The sequence below is a fragment of the Megascapheus bottae genome, chromosome 3 (genome assembly GCF_031878675.1).
Source record: "Megascapheus bottae isolate mThoBot1 chromosome 3, mThoBot2.hap1, whole genome shotgun sequence".
NCBI classification, from domain to species: Eukaryota; Metazoa; Chordata; class Mammalia; order Rodentia; family Geomyidae; genus Megascapheus; species Megascapheus bottae.
The window spans coordinates 64,151,378-64,170,261 of NC_143511.1; the positions used below are offsets into that span (position 1 = coordinate 64,151,378).

Consider the following 18,884-nt stretch of genomic DNA (forward strand, 5'->3'; position numbering starts at 1 on the left):
AAAATAAGGCTTGGAATTCAGTAACTCTCTATGTCTCTTTTTATGGAAAAGAAAAGTTGAAAGTAGAAAGGACCTCAAACATCATTGAGCAGTTTTCAAAACTTTCTTTGTTAATATGATATCCCCATGAAATACTGTGTGAAAATTGGGCCATGGTCATAGAATTTTGGAGTATTGCTGGACAGTCACAGTATATTTGAGCATTAGAGGCTCTAAAAATCATATACTAGAGAAACTGGCTTATTTTTCTTAATCCATAATTTCTCATAAGTCTTTAACACAAATAGCTTTTTAAGCATAAATACCAGTTAAGGAACTGTTGGGCTGTAAAACATTTTGAGAAGTACTGGTTTTTATAAATGAACTGAAATGCCACATTTTATTTATTTATTTATCTATCTATTTATTTATTTTATTTTGTCAGTTGTGGGGCTTGAACTCTGGGCCTGTGTGCCGTCTCTGAGCTCTTCAGATCAGGACTACTGCCCTACCCCTTGAGCCACAGCACCACTTCCAGTTTTCTAATGATAATTGGATATAATAGTCTCATGGTCTTTAGTGCCCGGGCTAGCTTTGAACCTTGATCCTCAAATCTCAGCCTCCTGAAGCTAGGATTACAGGCATGAGCCACCATGCCCTGTTTGAAACCCCACATTTTAAGAGGTAATTGAAGCATAGAAATTTGTGTTATTCATCATATCTAAAAACAATGCTGTATATAAAGTAGATGATCAATGATTTATTTATCCATATGTAGATAACTATGAGAGCCAGAAGACCTGAAGAAATCCAGATGACCCGATATATCGGTCACATTTAATGATAGTATAGTTACATTTATAGTCACCAATACATAAACTGATGACAAATAAAAGGTTGTAGTGTTACTATTGAAAAGGTGTCACAATGCTGGCTAAATAAGACAAACAAAACCTTGAAAAGTTTATGGGTATCTTAAATGGTTTTAGGCAACAATTGTCTTTGGGTTTGGAAACAAAACATTCTCAAGACTGTCTAAAGGCATCTGAGAGTATTTCCTAATGCTATGATTCTTATAAAATTCTTCAGTTCATTTTGGTCTAAGAAGTAACGACTCTTCTATAAAGAAATGTTAACACCAAGGTGATCTCTCTCTCTCTCTCTCTCTCTCTCTCTCTCTCTCTCTCTCTCTCTCACACACACACACACACACACACACACACACACACACACACACACACACACCATATTTTCCCATCTCTCATCTAGTTTTTTTGTTGTTTTATTTGTTAGTATACCTGGCATTTTTTTCATAAATTATTGTGCCATATATAAGGAACATTTTGAGGTTTTAAAAGACTACATTTTTTACTTGATACTTTTTGGTCATTGTTAAAGTCATATTTCAGCATCACTGGAAAAATAAATGGCAGGATGAAATTCTTGAGTTGAACTTGACCTTTCCAATTGACCAAGAGCTTAAATTAGATAATATCTGCCATTGTCTTACAACAGGTATCATCTCTCAGGAATAATATTTTTTGTTGAGAAAGAAAGGTGACAATAGGAAAGGGATGTAGGCTCAGAAATTACCTCATATCTTTTGTTTGTCTTCCAAATCCTGTGCATAGTTTTTATTGCTAGAAATAAACATGTATCATGATTTGTGTTTGGGGGTTCATATTAGTATCAGAAGTTTTTATGGCCACACTGCTGGTTGCTTGATATAACCCAGGAATTTGTGCTGTGTTTTCTCAACTGCCTTTGTAAACACCGTAGCCTTAATAGATCATTTTGAAAGAAGCTACCATCCTGCTACATCCATTGGTAGCCTTCTTTCAAGTTTCTGACATATCCTTAATCTGATGCTCAGACTTGTCATTTGGATCAATAGCAAACCAGATAAGATGTCTTCTACTTGCAAGGCTATGGCTATAAAAGGTATTTGAAAAATAAATTCACTTTTTATGTCCATGCCACAAACCTGGGGAGTACTAATTTGTCATTTGTCTCTCCATCTGTCTGTAAACAGTCAGTTAAATTGGTTATTGATGAGAATAAGGTGAATTATACTTGAAGCAAGAGTAATATAGATATAAACATCATAGTAAATAGCTTGGATTCCTGCAAAATGGTGACATTAATTGGCTGTTAATCTTAACTGTAATTTTTATTTTAAAATAATGAATATTTAGTTTTATATTGTTCTCTATTCAAACCATCAGTGGCAAGTAATTATAAAATGTGCTTTACTAATTTCTTATATATAATATTTAACCTTCCTCTAACCATTTTATAATTTATTTGTTATTTGCTTGAAAAAATATTTATCTTGTGCTTATATATGAGACATTGTGCCAGGTACTATGGATTCTGTATTTTTAAAAACAATATGTTAATAGATGTTGGTAAAATTGTAGCCTTTTCACATTAAAAAGAAACCTAGAAATCATCTATTACAAACTTCTCATTTTATAGGAAACTAAATTGCAGTCTGTAAATAAATCAAGTTATCCAGCCATTTAGTGGCTTTTTTTCCCTCTTGTTCTAAATACAAACCTGATTGTCTGTCTTTTCTTTTTTTTGTCAGTCTTGAGCTTGGATTCAGGGACTAAGCATTGTTCTTGGGTTTTCTCAAGGCTAGAGCTCTACCACTTGAGCCACACAGCTCCACTTCCTGCTTTTTCTGTGTATGTGGTAATGAGGAATTGAACCTAGGTCTTCATGAATGCTAGGCAAGCACTCTACTACTAGGCTACACTTCTGGCCCCTAGATATTTTTAAAAATGTAGCTCAGGCAGTTTTCTCTAGGAATCTTTACCGGTCCCTCAAGAATGGATTAGGTACCTCTTTTCAGAGTTCCTCCCACTATTTGTCCTTTTTTTTTTTTGTTTGCTCAGTCTTGAGGCTTGAACTTAAGGCCTGGGCATTGTCTCTGAGCTCTTTTGCTCAAACGTAGTGCTTTACCTCTTTGAGCTGTAGCAGCACTTGAGATTTTCTAGGGGTTCATTGAAGAAGAGTCTCAGAGACTTTCCTGCTCTGGCTGGCTTTGAACAGTGCTCCCCAGATCTCAGCCTCCTGAATAAGTAGAAATATAGGTGTGAGCCATCAGTGCCCAGCTAACTACTTGCCTTTACATCTGTCATAGGACTAAACTTGTGTTACAGTAGTGAATAACATTTGTATATAGCTTACTATCTACCATGGCTGAATTGAGAGATATTATGGGAATATATTAAGAGTTTGATATATGTGACTTACTCAATGTTGGCTTCAGAGCATTTGTATAGGAAAGTTTTATGAGGACAAACTAATTGGAAGGGATGTAGTACTTTAAATTAAATTCAGGAAAATATTGATTGTCTATATCAAAAGATGTAGACATTATCTTGAGGACTAGATAGAGACTTGGTGATTCCAAATCAAGAACCTATTCAACTTCCATCTCCTTTGTGGAGTCATCATTCCCGATGTAGCCCTCTTCTCCCTACAAGGAACTGAAAGTACATCCTTGATTCTGTCCATAACCTTTTGCACATCATCTTTTCCCTACTTTTCTACATTGTGTTGTAAATGTTAGGAAAATAGAAGAGGCAGGGTTTTTTTCCCAAGTAGCATTGAGTTTATTATTGTATCCTGCTTAACAGCTATTTCTATTTGATCAACTTGTTGATTCAATTGGGAGTAATGAGCAATCTTGGAATCATGATTTAAAGCCAGCACAGACAGAACAGTCCCTGTGAGACTCTTGTCTCTAAATAACCAGCAAAATGCTGGAAGAGGTGCTGTGGCTCAAAAGTGATAGAGGACTAGCTTTGGGCAAAAGTGCTGAGGGGCAGTGGTCAGGCCTTGAATTCCAGGCCTGTTACTGTCAAAAGAGATGATGCCTACTGGGACAAGCCATCCTAGCCGTTGAGCACCTAGATCCCCAGGACAGAGTCCATCCAGAGGCAAGTCCTTCAGGGAGTATCTGCAATGGGAACAGACTGATGCTCTATGTGTAAACTCCTAGACAAGCAGTACTAGCATCTCCTACAAAATTAGTCAAAATACAAATTGTAGGTCTTTCACCAGACCTAGTGAATAAGAACTGAAGGAGATCCTCAGCAATCTGCTTATTCAAACCCTCCAAACAATCATGATGGATGCTTGGGCTTGGATTTTAGAACACACACATACACACACACACACACACACACACACACACACACACACACACACACACGCACAAATAGTGTCCCCGGGGCCAGGAGTTTGGTCTAGTGGTAGAGTGTTTTCCTAGCATGCACAAAGACCCAGGTACCACATACACAGAAAAAGCCAGAAGTGGTACTGTGGCTCAAGTGGTAGAGTGCTAGCCTTGAGAAAACCCAAGGACAGTGCCCAGGCCCTGAGTTCAGTACCTAGGACTGGCAAAAAAAAAATAGTGTCCCTACCAAGACATGAAAAAGGGTATCAATGTTTGTGAAATAATGTACCTTCTATCTGCTGAATATAATGTAACCCTTCTATTAATTACAATAAAAAATATATGAGAAAAAGAAAAAATTTCCAAATAAAAAAATAATGTCCCCAATAAAATGTTAGTGATGAGAAACATAATACATTTTTTAATCATCTCAAGTGATTATGCCAACCTAAACTACTGGTCTACAGAAGAGAGAGGGAAGTTCACGATCAGGATGGAATTGTCTTTCTGAAATAAATATCACAGAATTTTATAACTATCATTATTTAAATTTGCTAATTTCCTATATATGAAATGCTGCTGTCTACCAGGAGAGACTAATTTTCAAAAAAATATTTTAAAAAATAGTCTATATTCATCCAGAAAAGCATCTAGTTCCTATAGTTTCTTCTCATAGAGAAAAGTCTGTCTTTCTTTTTTTTTTTCTTTTGACAGTAACATTTTCTCTTCCTCTGTGGTATTTGACTGTATGCCACTTGATAGCTCTGTCTATCCCTATGGAAACCAAGTTAGTAGATGGAGCCAAGGTTTGGAGGAGGCACTGGGGAGAAATATTAGAAGAGTTCAGCCACAGAGCAACTAAAGATGTTGCCTTTCCTTCAGTCAAATCCTCTCTGAGAGCCAGAATCTGTTTCAAGCCAGAGAGATGTTCTTGGCTGATGTATTGTCTAGCTACTCTGCCAGATGGATGAGCATCTTAAACTTGGAAAATAGCAAATAAAACCCCTATTTTGTCCATAAAAAAATCACCATTCTTAGCCTTAGCTTAGAGGATTGTCAGGTAACTTTTAAAAATGCTTTCAAAGATTTGCTTTAGGTGGCAGGTCAGTGATGTGGCTACCATCATGAACAATTAGAAAGTTTAGCTATGAAATGCAGTATTTAAGCTTGCCTATCAGATTAAGGAAGGAAAGAAAACGTCTGTCACTGGAAAAAGCAATGCAGATTTAATTTCCTACGCAAAGCTCAGTGAGATGTTATCTTTAAATAACTCGATTGTTGCAACTATTTGCTTTCCTATAAAAATTCACTTTAGGTAAAGACATGAGAAAGGGTATTAATGTATGTGAATTAATGCACCTCCTATCTGGAAAATATAATGTAACCCTTCTATTAATTACAATAAAAAATATATGAAAAGAAATTCACTTTAGGGGCCCGGAGTTTGGCCTAGTGGTAGAGTGCTTGCCTAGCATGCATGAAGACCCAGGTTTGATTCCTAGGTACCACATACATAGAAAAAAAGCCAGAAATGGTGCTGAGGCTCAAATGGTAGAGCTCTAGCCTTGAGAAAGTCCAAGGACAGTGCTCAGGCCCTGAGCTCAAGGCCAGGACTGGCAAAAAAAAAAAATTCACTTTAAAAACTAAGAAACTACAGTAACAAGCAGACACTTAAATTAACTAAAACAGGAAAGTTGGAAGTGGAGATGTGGCTTAAACAGTAGAGCTCCAGCAGTAATCATAAGACCTAAACAAGTGAATGAGTCCCTAAAGTCAAGCCTCTCCTCTCTCTCTCTCTCTCTCTCTCTCTCTCTCTCTCCCCCTCCCTCCCTCTCCCTCTTTCTCTCTACACATACACACACAGACACACGCACACACACAGGCACACACACATGCACACAGAGGAAAATCATCTTAGAAGTATTTATATTCTACAGTTTACATGGCAATGATATGATCTAGGATAAAGAATAATACTAGAGCTAGGCTCAGTGGCTCACGCCTCTAGCTACACAGAAAGCTGAGATCTGAGGATCACAGTTCAAAGCCAGCCCGAACACTTAAGTCCATGAGACTCATCTCCAATTAAGCACTAGAAAAGTGGAAGTGGTGCTGTGGCTCAAAGGGTACAGTAGCCTTGAGCTGAAGAGCTCAGGAACAGTGCCCAGGCCCAGGGGTAGGACTGTAGCCTCGAGCTGAAGAGCTCAAGGACAGCATTTGGGCCCAGAGTTCAAGCCCTACCACCAACACCCCCCCCAAAAAAATGAAGAAGAATACTAGATTTATTGCAGAGCTAAATGTATGCATAATGTTTATGTACAAGAAGAATTCATGTTTCCAGTTTATGTAGTTTTATTATTTTAACTAATTATTGTATTTACAGAAAACAGTTGAGGCAATTATTTATCGGAAGGACTTATAAATCTATACCTATATCTTTCTCCTCCAATCTTCAGACCCATGTATATCTGTTGTGTCTGTGTGTATATACTGTAGATTGAACTTAGGGCCTAGGTGCTATCTCTTAACTTTTTTGCTCAGCACTGGCACTGTACCATTGACCCACAACTTTATTTTCAGCTCTTTGGTGACTGATTAGTGATACCAGTCTTATGGACTTTCTTGCCTGGGCTAGCATCAAACCATAATCTTTATCCCTCAACTTCTTGAGTAGCTAGGATTACAGACACAAGCTACAAGTACCCAGCTGAATGTGCTCATTATTTCTTTTTTTTTTCCTTTTTTGTTTTTTTTTTATTGTAATTAGTAAAAGGGTTACATGATATTTGCCAGATAGAAGGTGCATTAATTCACGTACATTGATACCCTTTCACATGTCTTGGTTCATTATTTCTTGATATGTTTATATAGAGAATCCCCTTCAAAAAGATCTCAATTTGAGACCAGTTGAGAAGAAACGTTAATAAAACCCCATCTCCATTAATAAGCTGGGCATGGCGGTGCAAGTGCATGATCCCAGGTACTCAGGAGACCAGGGATAAGAAGATCATGGTCTAAGGCCACCCTAGGCAAGAACATTGGACCTACCAGAAAAATAACTGAAGGAGAAAATGGCCAGGACTGGGAAAGAATATAACTCAAATGGAAAAAGGTTGGCCCAGCAAGCAGAGGACCCTAGGTTCATACCCTAGTATTAACAAATAAAAATTTTAAATATACTATTTAGCTGAAAGTTCATTGGTTAATTATTTAACTCTAAAATCTTTCTCCTTTTTTTGTCAGTTGTGGGGCTTGAACTCAGGGCCTGAATTCTTTTACTCAAGGCTAGCATTCTACCACTTTGAGCTACAGGTCTACTTCTGGGTTTTTTTGATGGTTAATTGGAGATAAGAGTCTTATGGAATTTCTTGCCTGGGCTGGTTTTGAACAATAATCCTCAAATCTCAGCCTCCTGAGTAGCTAGGCTTATAGGTAGAAGCCACCAGCATTAGGAGAAATCTTTATTCTGAACCCTAATTTTCCTCCTATCTGTTCAGTTATTGACACCAGTTTTCATCTTTTACCCTTTCAGGAATATTCTTATGCATTTCACGGATCTATCTCTTATTGTTAATATTTCTTTTTTCTTCCTTTTTTTTCTTGCACTATTTCCTTTTCTTCCTTCCTTTCTTTTTTTTTTCTTACAGTAATGGGGTTTGAACTCACAAAGTCTCACACTCACTAAGTAAGTACTCTATCACTTGAGCCATCCCTTCATTCTTTTTTTGTCAGTCTTGGGGCTTGAACTCAGGGCCTGAGCCCTGTTCTTTGACTTCCTCAAGGCTGGAACTCTACCACTTGAGTCACAGCACCACTTCTAGCTTTTTCTATGTATGTGGTAACGAGGAATCAAGTCTGGGTCTTCGTGTATGCTAGGCAAGCACTCTACCACTAAGCCAAACTCCTGGCCCACCCTCATTCTTTTTTTTTTTTTTTTTTTTTTGCGGGCGGGGGTGGGGGAGTGTGGTCATGGGGCTTGAACTCAGCCTGGGCTGAGCTGGGCACTGTCCCTGAGCTCTTCAACTCAAGGCTACCACCCTACCCTTCAGCCAAGCCCCACTTCACTTTTTTTTTTTCTAGAGGTTAATTGGAGATGAGTCTCAGGACCTTTTGTGCCTAGGATAGCTTTGAATATTGATCCTCAGATCTCACTCTCCTGAGTAGCTGGGGTTACAGGCATGAACCACCGTACCCGCCTCCTTCATTCTTTTTACCTAGGTTATTTTTGCAATAGAGTGTTATATTTTGCCAAGATTGACCTGGACTGTCATCCTTCTATTTACATCTGCCACTGTGGCAGGGATGACAGTAACATGCCACCACTCACTGCTTTATCTGTTGAGATGGATCTTTCATCTTTTTGCCAGGGCTGACTTTGAGCCATGATACCCTTGAGTAGGGAGGATTTTAGGTGTTAGCCACTGTGTCCTGTCATGATTTCTCATCTTACTCTCTATAATAACGCCCTACCTGTACTCCTTATCTAAAGATTTTCTCTCTGCACATCACTGCTTCTTCAACTTTCAGACTACTTTCTAAAAATACAAGTCTAGTCATGTCATTTTCTGAAATTCTTCATTGTTTCCTATCTTAGTCCAATTCAGCTGGTATAATAAAATACCATAAACTAGGTGACATGAATTAGCATTTTTTTCCTGAGACCAGAGGCACTGGCAGGTTCTGTATCTGACTAGGACCTGCTTCTTAATTAATAGATGGCTGTCTCCTGGCTGTCCTTCTGTGGAAGAAAGAAATAAAAGTGCTATCTAGGGTCTCTTCAGAGTTCATGAGAATGGTTTCCTGAATGGAAAAAGGCCCTTAGCACATTGTTAGAATTTCAGCATATGAATTTTGAGGGAATGCATTCAGTCTACAGCCCTCTCCTTTACCCATATGCTACATTTTAGACATCACACAACATTAGATTGTTCTTACTCTTACTAATTACCTTGAAATAGTATGTTACATATTATATAATAATATAGAATTGCTTTAGGATCTAGGATTTGGTTCTACCCATCATATATATATCCATACTATTGTATGGATGCTGACAATAGACACAAAACTCCAGGATCAGAGACAAAGGTGTCTATTGGTTTTGACACAGCAAGAAAGCATAAGCACCTAGATGTTTACATTGACTTCCCTTGCCTCAAGAAACCTGAGAGAGTTGTAAGACCCAGGTGGGTGTTTTATACATCACAACTGAGAAGGAAAGCGCTAAACTTTAGGAATCCCCCATTTTTATATTAAGCAGTAACTAAGTCTGGAGGAAGAATGACTTCATCCCGTAGTTTCAAATACATCTCTGAGAAGTTAAAGAGTAGAAGAGTGATCTAAATGACGAGAAGTCAATTCTTACATTCTGGGAATACATGAAGGGGCCAGGAGCGTGGCCTAGTAGTAGCATGCTTGTGTAACATGCATGAAGCTCTGGGTTCGATTCCCCAGAACAACATACACAGAAAAAGCCAGAAGTGGCACTGTGGCTCAAGTGGCAGAGTGCTAGTCTTGAACAAAACATATCCAAGGACATTGCTTGAGTTCAAGCCCCAGGATAGGCAGAAAGAAAAAAAGAAAGAAAGAAAGAAAGAAAGAAAGAAAGAAAGAAAGAAAGAAAGAAAGAAAGAAAGAAAGAAAGAAAGAAAACATGAAATATGCTTAAGGCTCACTGTAGATTGCCTCACTCAACAACCTGACTGATTGTATCATTCCATTAGCTACTCCAATTAATTTGATCAACGGAGACTACGACCAGATCACTTTGATTAGTTCATACAGAACTACAGGGCAGCGTATGAGAATGTCTTGTGCCAGTGCTGGTGGCTCACACCTGTAACCCTAGCAATTCAGGAGGCTGAGATCTGGGCTTGCAGTTCAAAGCCAGCCTGGACACCAAAGTTGTGAGACTCTCATTTCTAATTAACCACCAGAAAACCAGAAGTGGCTCTGAGGTTCAACATGGTAGAGTGCTGGCCTTGAGCCGAAGAGCTCAGTGCCCCAGTCCTGAGTTCAAGCCCCACAACACACAATGAAGAAGAAGAAAAAGGAGGAGGAGGAGGAGGAGGAGGAGGGGGAGGAGGAGGAGGAGGAGGAGGAGGAAGAGGAGAAAATGTCTTGCAATATTGATTTCAGCAATATCTCCCCAGAGCCTTATATTATATTCAGTTTGAATTAGTACAAGAGGAGACTGTAAGTCTAACTTCACATAGCCAACATATAGTTTGAGAACAGTCCATTTTGTGTTGTGATCAATGCAAGGAAATTTTCTTAGGCATCTTTGGTGTTAATGCCTCCAAATCCCAATTCAGGAACATAGTGGGGCATACTTTCTTTTTTTTATTGTAATGTATAGAGGGGTTACAGTTATATTCGTCAGATAGAAGGTGCATTACTTCTCACACACTGATCCTTTCATTTAGCCTCGTCCTATATGACCTTAGGTATCTAGGTTTTGTACTATTGTAATACCAGAGCCTACTTTCTTTCACTTGTGTCTTTAAAAGACACAAGTCATGGAAAAAAATCATAGTAAATAAAGTAAGCCAGACCCAAAGGAACATAGGCTCAATGGTTTCACTCATTTGTAATAATTAGTACCTAGGACTCTCTTAGCAGAAGATTGCAATAGCACAAAACCTAGATACATAAGGCCATATACAATGAGGCTAACTGAAAGGATCTCCAGGATATGGAAGCAAGAGCTTTATCTTGAGTGATTGTGGTTAATGTACTATGTTATTTCTCTTTTCTTTTGTTGCCCTTTGGTTAATCTCATATTGCTACAGTATCCAACTTTGTTACCCAGTATATTGTATATATGTTTGTTTGTTTGTTTGTTTATTTGAAATAGAAAAGAGAAGGGGGAAACAAGATGATTGGGAGAGGATGGGGGAGGCAAATGGGGACAAAAACATGAGAAGGGGTATCAATGTGTGAGAAGTAATGCACCAATTATCTGGCGAAAATACCTGTAACCCCTCTATACATTATAATAAAAAAAATTTTTTAAGGCACAAATCAGGCTGGGATTTGGCCTAGTAGTAGAGTGCTTGCCTAGCATGTGCAAAGACCTGGGCTTGATTCTTCGGTACCACATACATAGAAAAAAAAAAAAAACAGAAGTAGCGCTGTGGCTCAAGCAGTAGAGCTCTAGCCTTGTGAAAGTCCAAGGACAGTGCTCAGGCCCTGAACTGAAGCCCAGGACTGGCAAAATAAAAAAAGGCACAGTTTAGCTTGCTAAACATGAATTGCCATTACATTGATTTAGCTAAGCCCTATGACAGTATCACCAAGTAGTTGCCACTTTATTTGAAATATGGGCTATCTTGCAAGGCTATTCATACATCCAAACAATGTGAAGATTTATAGCCATAGGATTAAAATAAGATTGTATCAGTATGCCTACATGTACAATGGCTCACAGTAATGAGTACTGATGAGGAGCTACCACTGTTGGCATCAAGCATAAAAGAATCAGAACTACCAGTGGCCATATGAAGTTTTCCATTTGGAATGCATGAGTAGAAGTAATGAACAAGAAACTGGTCGGATATCTTGCCTTAGATACTGTTTAATTCAGGTGGTAAACCATCTTTGTTTCACCGGACTGCAGTACCAGATCCAGAGAACAGAGTACTAATTGTCCTCCCTTTCCCTGTGTCCCACAAAGTCTAAGGTATACTCTCCCTAGGTGCTGATGTTTTTACTTCCCCCCTTTGGTTAGAAAAGTATTGTCTCATCCAGGTAATTATAACTTCATCTTAGCTTCATGTATACCCTATTTGTACCCATACTTTTCATCTAGAATGACAAATTTATGAAGATTTGGTATATCTCCTCATGAGGCCTACTGTTTAGAGGTCTTAGTGATCAAGGTACTCAATCAAGTGACTATTGGGATATTTATGGTCTAGATTGTTTTTAAGGACAAGAAATAAGCAGTTTAATAATGAATGAACAAAGCAGAAACCCAAGTTTTTAACTGGGTGTATATAATTGCCCTATCACTTTTGTCCTGATTATGACCCAGGAGACTACAAGGAACCCTTTCTAGGGATGAACACATTCAGTAACCACACTGCCTCCCTCAAGGGTTTAGGCCAGGAGGTGATAACAAATGTAGAGCTAGACATATATTTGAGTTGGTTTTTAAATAGTCCATCCCATCTCTTAATAGATACTTAAGGATCACAGAAAACAAGAAATGTCCACCAAAAGACTTTAACTACTGGTCTGTTGGGTAGCCTTTATGATTAAATTAAAAAAAAAAAGAGGGCCCGGAGTTTGGCCTAGCGGTAGAGTGCTTGCCCAGCATGCACGAAGACCCAGGTTCGATTCCTTGGTACCACATACATAGAAAAACAGCCAGAAGTGGTGCTGAGGCTCAAGTGGTAGAGCTCTAGCCTTGAGAAAGTCCAAGGACAGTGCTCAGGCCCCGAGCTCAAGCCCAAGACTGGCAAAAAAAAGAAAAGAAAAGAAAATCGTACTATCAGACTATGGTCTTGAAACCCAAAAACATGAAACATTTTCTTTTTGAGGGCCTCCGTGATATGGCTAGACAAGGATACTCAGACTGTCACAGCAACATTGTGGCCTGAAAAGGGGTCAGTGGTGGTGAGATACAGGGTTGGCCCAGGAGGACGTAGGAAAAGGTTCCTGGTGGGAACAAGCAAAAGGAAAATTCTGTGAGGTATAAGCTCTTTCTCCAGAAGAAAAAGAAGTCATTGTGGCAAGAGACGTAAGACTTATGTGCATTGATATGTTTTTGCATCAAAAGCTTACTTTTTACTCAGTCTACAGCGATGGATTCATTGCCATAGCTAATGCAAAGATGGAGACAGGTGGCAAAAGGCCAGTGACCTTGGTGATACAAATCTTTTCTTCAGTAAACTGGCCCCCACAGTGGGCATCGGCACTCATGATCCAGACTCTCTGATTGGCAGCCACAATTTGTTTTTCTAGTTCATGGTCCCAGAGTAGAATGTTCTTAAGTCTAGTCTTTTAAGTGGCAGACCTGATGACTATAACATTGACAACAGCCCATACAAGTATAGGTTGGGATTCATACAAGTATGATTGTGAGGAGTGTTGCCTAAGGTGAGGTCAGTGGCTTTCATTTCAGCCCAGTAGCCTGGGTGATCCTTGCACCATCATTCTTCCAGTTACCACTGAGGCTACACACTTACTGTCTCTCTCATGTTGGAGCCAAAACATCAGTAAAGCAAAATGAGGGAATTAGGGGAAACTATGTATCAGGGTAACATTAAAGATTCGCAGCATAGGAGGCTCTGTGCTATTAGTATTAAATAGGCATGTATGTTCATTTACTTATTCCTGTATTTTCATTCATTTTTGAGCAGCTGCTCAATTCCATCTCAACTAAGTGAACTTCTGGTTTGGGTTTTTCATTTTTCATAATGCCCAAAGTCACATAGTGAGGTTCTATTTCTCTCTACCATTCATCTCTGTTTGGGAAATCCTTGGCTTAGCAACCATCCCCATGTTCGCTTTAGCTTGCTCCCTTCTTCTGCCTGCCCATAGGAACATGAACAAAGACCAAAGCCCTATTTGGAAAGCTTGCTTTAATCCTTCCTGTCTCCATTCTGGCTCATTAACAGATAAGCTAATGGAATCCCTAATAACCCCCAGCGTTGCCTACCACTCAGGCATGATCTCAGGAAGTCTTCTTCACCCCTGAATCTGAGGATGCCTGAGGATAGTATGTAGGATGAGAGAATGTCAGCATTTCATCCAACTTCATTGCCTTGTCACTTCTAAGATTTAATCTTACCGTGTTTAGAGGTTAACAGGTGCAGATGCTGGCAAAGAACACAAGACTTTTGTTAGAGACAAAAATACCTTGTTGATGACATAGCAAGTGGCCTAACACTTGTGTGTTTGCATCAGATTCCCTTATCTCTAAGTTATATGGAAGCAATATGGAGGACCAGATAGACATACCACACAGTGGGTTTGCATGACATCTGAGGCATGCTCAATTTTGAGACTCTCTAATTTTGAGTAATTACTAAGTAAGCCTGTTCTTTGTCCTCATTTGTCAAGACTGCTAAAAACTCAACTCTGAGAAATGACTTCATTTAAGAGGAGTCAAGCCTCTGTATCCTTAGCATGCCTAGTGAGTACATGCAGGGTCACTCATTTTCTCTCCCAAATTATTGTGTTGCTTCTAAGACCTATTTGTTCTGTAACCATTGTAGAAAAGTTTCACTGATTACTGGTAATTGTGACCTATATACTTCCTAGGGATAATGATTCTATTTAAAAATTAATGTAGTAAATGCCTTGCATGTTTATTAATATATAATTATATAGATAGCATTAAAATTAATAACAAATCATGTTCTCCTTATTTTCACTTCAATTTTAAATAATGTATTTTTGGTATATAATGTAGTTAGCATTTAGCATGATATTTGGCAGAATGTCTTCTTTACATTCATATTTGCTATTATAAATATAGTTGTAATATTTCTGGAACAGAATTATATACAATCCTATAAATGAACCAAAAATACAGTGATTTTTTTATGTAAATGAATAATTGTGTTCTCCTCAAATACAAGGGAGACTATAAAGGGAAGGGTTGAGACACAGAAAACATGAATACAAATAGTTTAATGAGAAGACAAAGAAAACTCAAAGTATTGTTTTTGAAAAACATCTGGAAGTGGAAGTCAAGTTTTAGGCATGAGTATCTGTTAAAGAAATTGTTTCAACCAAGACGGGGGGTAGGGAGTGGGTGGGGGGGAGGGAAATGGGTACCAAGACATGTGAAAGGGTATCAATGTATGTGAATTAATGCACCTTCTATCTGGCAAATATCATGTAACCGTTTTATTAATTACAATAAAAAATATAAAAAATTGTTTCAGCTTAAGAGAAGACAAATATCAAAGGCTCCTAGTGTCTAGACATTAAGAATGTGATAACCATTTGAGGAAAAAATGTAGAAGTAAAGATGCAGAAAGTGTTGAAGATCAGCTGTTAATTATCTAGATGTTAGTTAAAGGTACATCCTAGGAAGAGACAACAGTCTTGAGGAATATATAGCTCTACCTGGTTCCAGAAAAGACCCCTTTATTTCTACTGAGTGACTGATGAGTGCTGATATGTTCACTAAAGAGGACACTTGGAAATTTTGTATATATTTTACCTGAATTCCAAGCTGTACCTACAGAGAAAGTTGTATAGAGAAGTAGCAGTATTAAACATTTTTGCAAATTAAAAGCCTTAGGACAAAATAGCCACTTCTCCCCTTCCCACTTAAATGACAGTAACTGTGGCATTCTAATCACTGGAGACAGGCTCCAAGAGATAGTAGGAGCTGAACTTAAGCAAATTGGTGAATAAGCAGAGCAGAAAAAAATAAAAACAAAGTAACAAAATTCAAATACTTTAGTGACTAGAGAGAAGGGAATGGACACCCTTAACTCATTCATTCCTGATTTTAGAAAAAAGTGGTTTCAGTTTTTCTTCATTTAATACAATAATGAGTTTGTTATATGTAGTCTTTATTTTGTTGAGATATCTTCCTTCTATCTCTAGTTTCTTCTGAGCTTTTATAATGAAAGGATGTTGAATTTTGTCAGTTTTTCTCTTCAGCAATTGAGATGATCATGTGGGGTTTTTGTTGTTTTTAACTTTGTTTATATATTATCTTTACCATCTTTGAATCCTTGGATTAAAATTTGCTTTATCATGGTTGGTGACTTGTATATAATGTGTTTCTAGATTTGGTTTACAAATGTTTCATTGAGAATTTTTTCATCCATATTCATCAAAGAAAATTGGCCTATAACTTTCTTTTTGCTATGCCCCTACCTGGTTTTGCTATTAGGGTAATAATACTGGCTTATAGAATAAGTTGGGTAGTATTCTTTCTTGGGGGGAGGGGTTCATAGGGCTTGAATTTGGCCTGGACACTGTCCCTGAGCTCTTCAGCTCAAGGCTAGTGCCCTACCCTTGAGCCAAGCCCCACTTCCTGTTTATTAGAGGTTAATTGGAGATAAGAGTCTCAGGTCCTTTTGTGCCCAGGCTGGCATTGAACCTTGATCCTCAGATCTCAGCCTCCTGAGTATCTAGGATTACAGGCAGGAGCCACCTTGCCCAGCTTGGTAGTATTCCTTACATTTGTATTTTTGGAGTAGTTTGAGGACTATTTATATTCTTTAGCTGTCTGATAGGATTCAACAGTGAATCTCTACAGTCTTGAGCGGTTTCTTTGTTGGGAGACTCTTAATTACGATTCAATCTCATTACTTGGTATAGATACGTTTAAGTTGTTTATATCCTCTTGCTTCAGTTTTGGTATGTCTTACATGCCAAGGAATCTATCCATTTCTTCTTAATCTTCCAGTTTGTTGGAGTAAAAATTTTCAACATATTCTCTACTAATCTTGTCTATTGTAATATTTCTCTCTTTACATTTTAATTTTGATCTCTTCCTTTATTCTTTTGGTTAGTTTAGCTCAAAGTTGTTTTATCTCATTTATCTATATGAAGAACCAATTGTTTCATTGATTTATTTTATTGATCTTAGTCTTCATTTCAGTCATTTCTGTCCTAACAATTTTTTTTGCCAGTTCTTAGGGCATGAGCACTGTCTCACTTTCCCTGAGCTTCATTTACTCAAGGCTAGCACTCTTGAGCCACAGTGCCACTTCCAGCTTTTTCTGGTACGGAGGAATCAAATGCAGGGCTTCATGCATGCTGGACAAGCACTTTTTTGGTTTTATAGTTGAATTGCTCTTGTTTTTATAAAAGGTTGAGCTGCATCATTAGGTTGTTTATTTCAGATCTTACTGATTTTCTGGTTTAAGCAGTCATGAATATAAACAGCTTTTCCTGTGTCTCACACATTCTAGTAGGTAGGAATTATCAAATGTAATCTTTAATTTCTTCAGTGACCAATTGATTATTAAAAAATATCTTGTTTGGGCTGGGAGTTTGGCCTACTGGTAGAGTGTTTGCCTAGCATGCATGAAGACCTGGGTTCGATTCCTCAGTATCATATACATAGAAAAAAGTTGGAAGTGGTGCTGAGGCTCAAGTGGTAGAGCTCTAGCCTTGAGAAAACCCAAGGACAAAGCTCAGACCCTGAGCCCAAGCCCAAGACTGGCAATATATATATATATATATATATATATAGATAGATAGATAGATAGATAGATAGATACATATATATACATATATATATCTTGTTTAATCTCCATGTGTTTAAATAGTCTTGTGGTTTTCATAACTATTGATTCCGAACTTCATTCTGTCTTTTTCTGTATTTCCTTAAATTTACTTAGACTCACTTTATTGTCTAAATATTATCTATTTTGGTGAAAGCTACTGAGCTGCTGAGAAGAATGTGTAATACTTATCAATGGTGTTTAGTCCTGTCGATTTTTTTTCTGTATGGTTTGTCTATTGACACTGACATTAGATGAATATATATTTAGCATTGTAATATAATATAGTCTTTTGGGAGTTTTTTGTGGGTCATGGGACTTGAACTCAGCCTGGGTGCTGGCCCTGGGCTCTTCAGCTCAAGATTACCACCCTACCCTTCAGCCAAGCCCCACTTCGCATTTTCTAGAGGTTAATTGGAGATAAGAGTCTCTGGTCCTTTTGTGCCCGGCCTGGCTTTGAACCTTGATCCTCAGATCTCAACCTAATGAGTAGGTAAGATTACAGGCATGAGCTACCACTCCAGGCTCATTGTAATATATTCTTGCTGAATTGTTCCCTTTAAAGATTCCACTTAAAAATTGCTAGGTTTGATAAACACTTTGGACAACATGATAAATACATAAAATCTATATACAAAAATGAGCAGCTTTCCTCTACCAAAAATGAACATACTAGGGAAAAAATTAGGACAGCAATACCATTCATAATCTCAAAAAATAAAACACCTTAGAATTAAGTTAACTAAAGCAGTGGAAGATCTCTACGGTGAACACTATAAATCACTGAAGGAAGAAATCAAAGAAGACAGCCAGAGGTGGAAAGATACTTCTATTCTCATAGATCAGCAGAATTAAATTGTGAAAATGGCTATCCTACCAAAAGCAGTCTTCATATTCAATACAATGATCATCAAAATTACATTGACATTCTTCACAGAAACAAAAATAAATACTAAAGTTCATGTCAGAGCACAAAAGACTGACTATTCAAAGCGATCCTAAGCCAAAACAAAACAATGGTAGAAGAAGTAACAAATATATGACTTCAAACTATACTACTGAGCCATTGTGACAAAAACAACATGGTACTGGCATGCAAAGTAATAGAACTAATAGAAGACTCAGAAATAACTCTGTACAGTTATAGCGTGATGAGTTTTGAAAAAGACACCAAAAAGTGCGTTGGAGAAAAGGTAGTGTCTGAAATAGATGGTGCTAAGAAAATGGAATGTCTACATATAGATGATTGTATCTCATCCTGTACTGATATCCATTCAATGTGGATTAAATACCAATATAAGACCTGAAATTTTGAAACTACTAGGGAAAACACTGGAAAATACAGAAATAGGCAATAACTTCCTGAATAGAACTGTAATAACTCACAAACAAAGGCAAGGATAGACAGACTACTAGGATTGCATCAAAATTTTAAAAAGAAAAAGAAACTTCTGCATGACAAAAGAAATAGGCAGTAGAATGAAAAGACATCTCCATAAAGGAAGAAAATC

At 37.8% G+C, this 18,884-nt stretch overlaps 1 protein-coding gene across 4 annotated transcripts in view; it reads left to right on the plus strand.

Annotated features, from left to right (window-relative positions):
- The window catches only part of Invs (inversin), a 111,504-nt gene that overhangs the window by 45,527 nt on the left and 47,093 nt on the right, over window positions 1–18,884 (plus strand). The gene's annotated exons all lie outside the window — the stretch shown is intronic.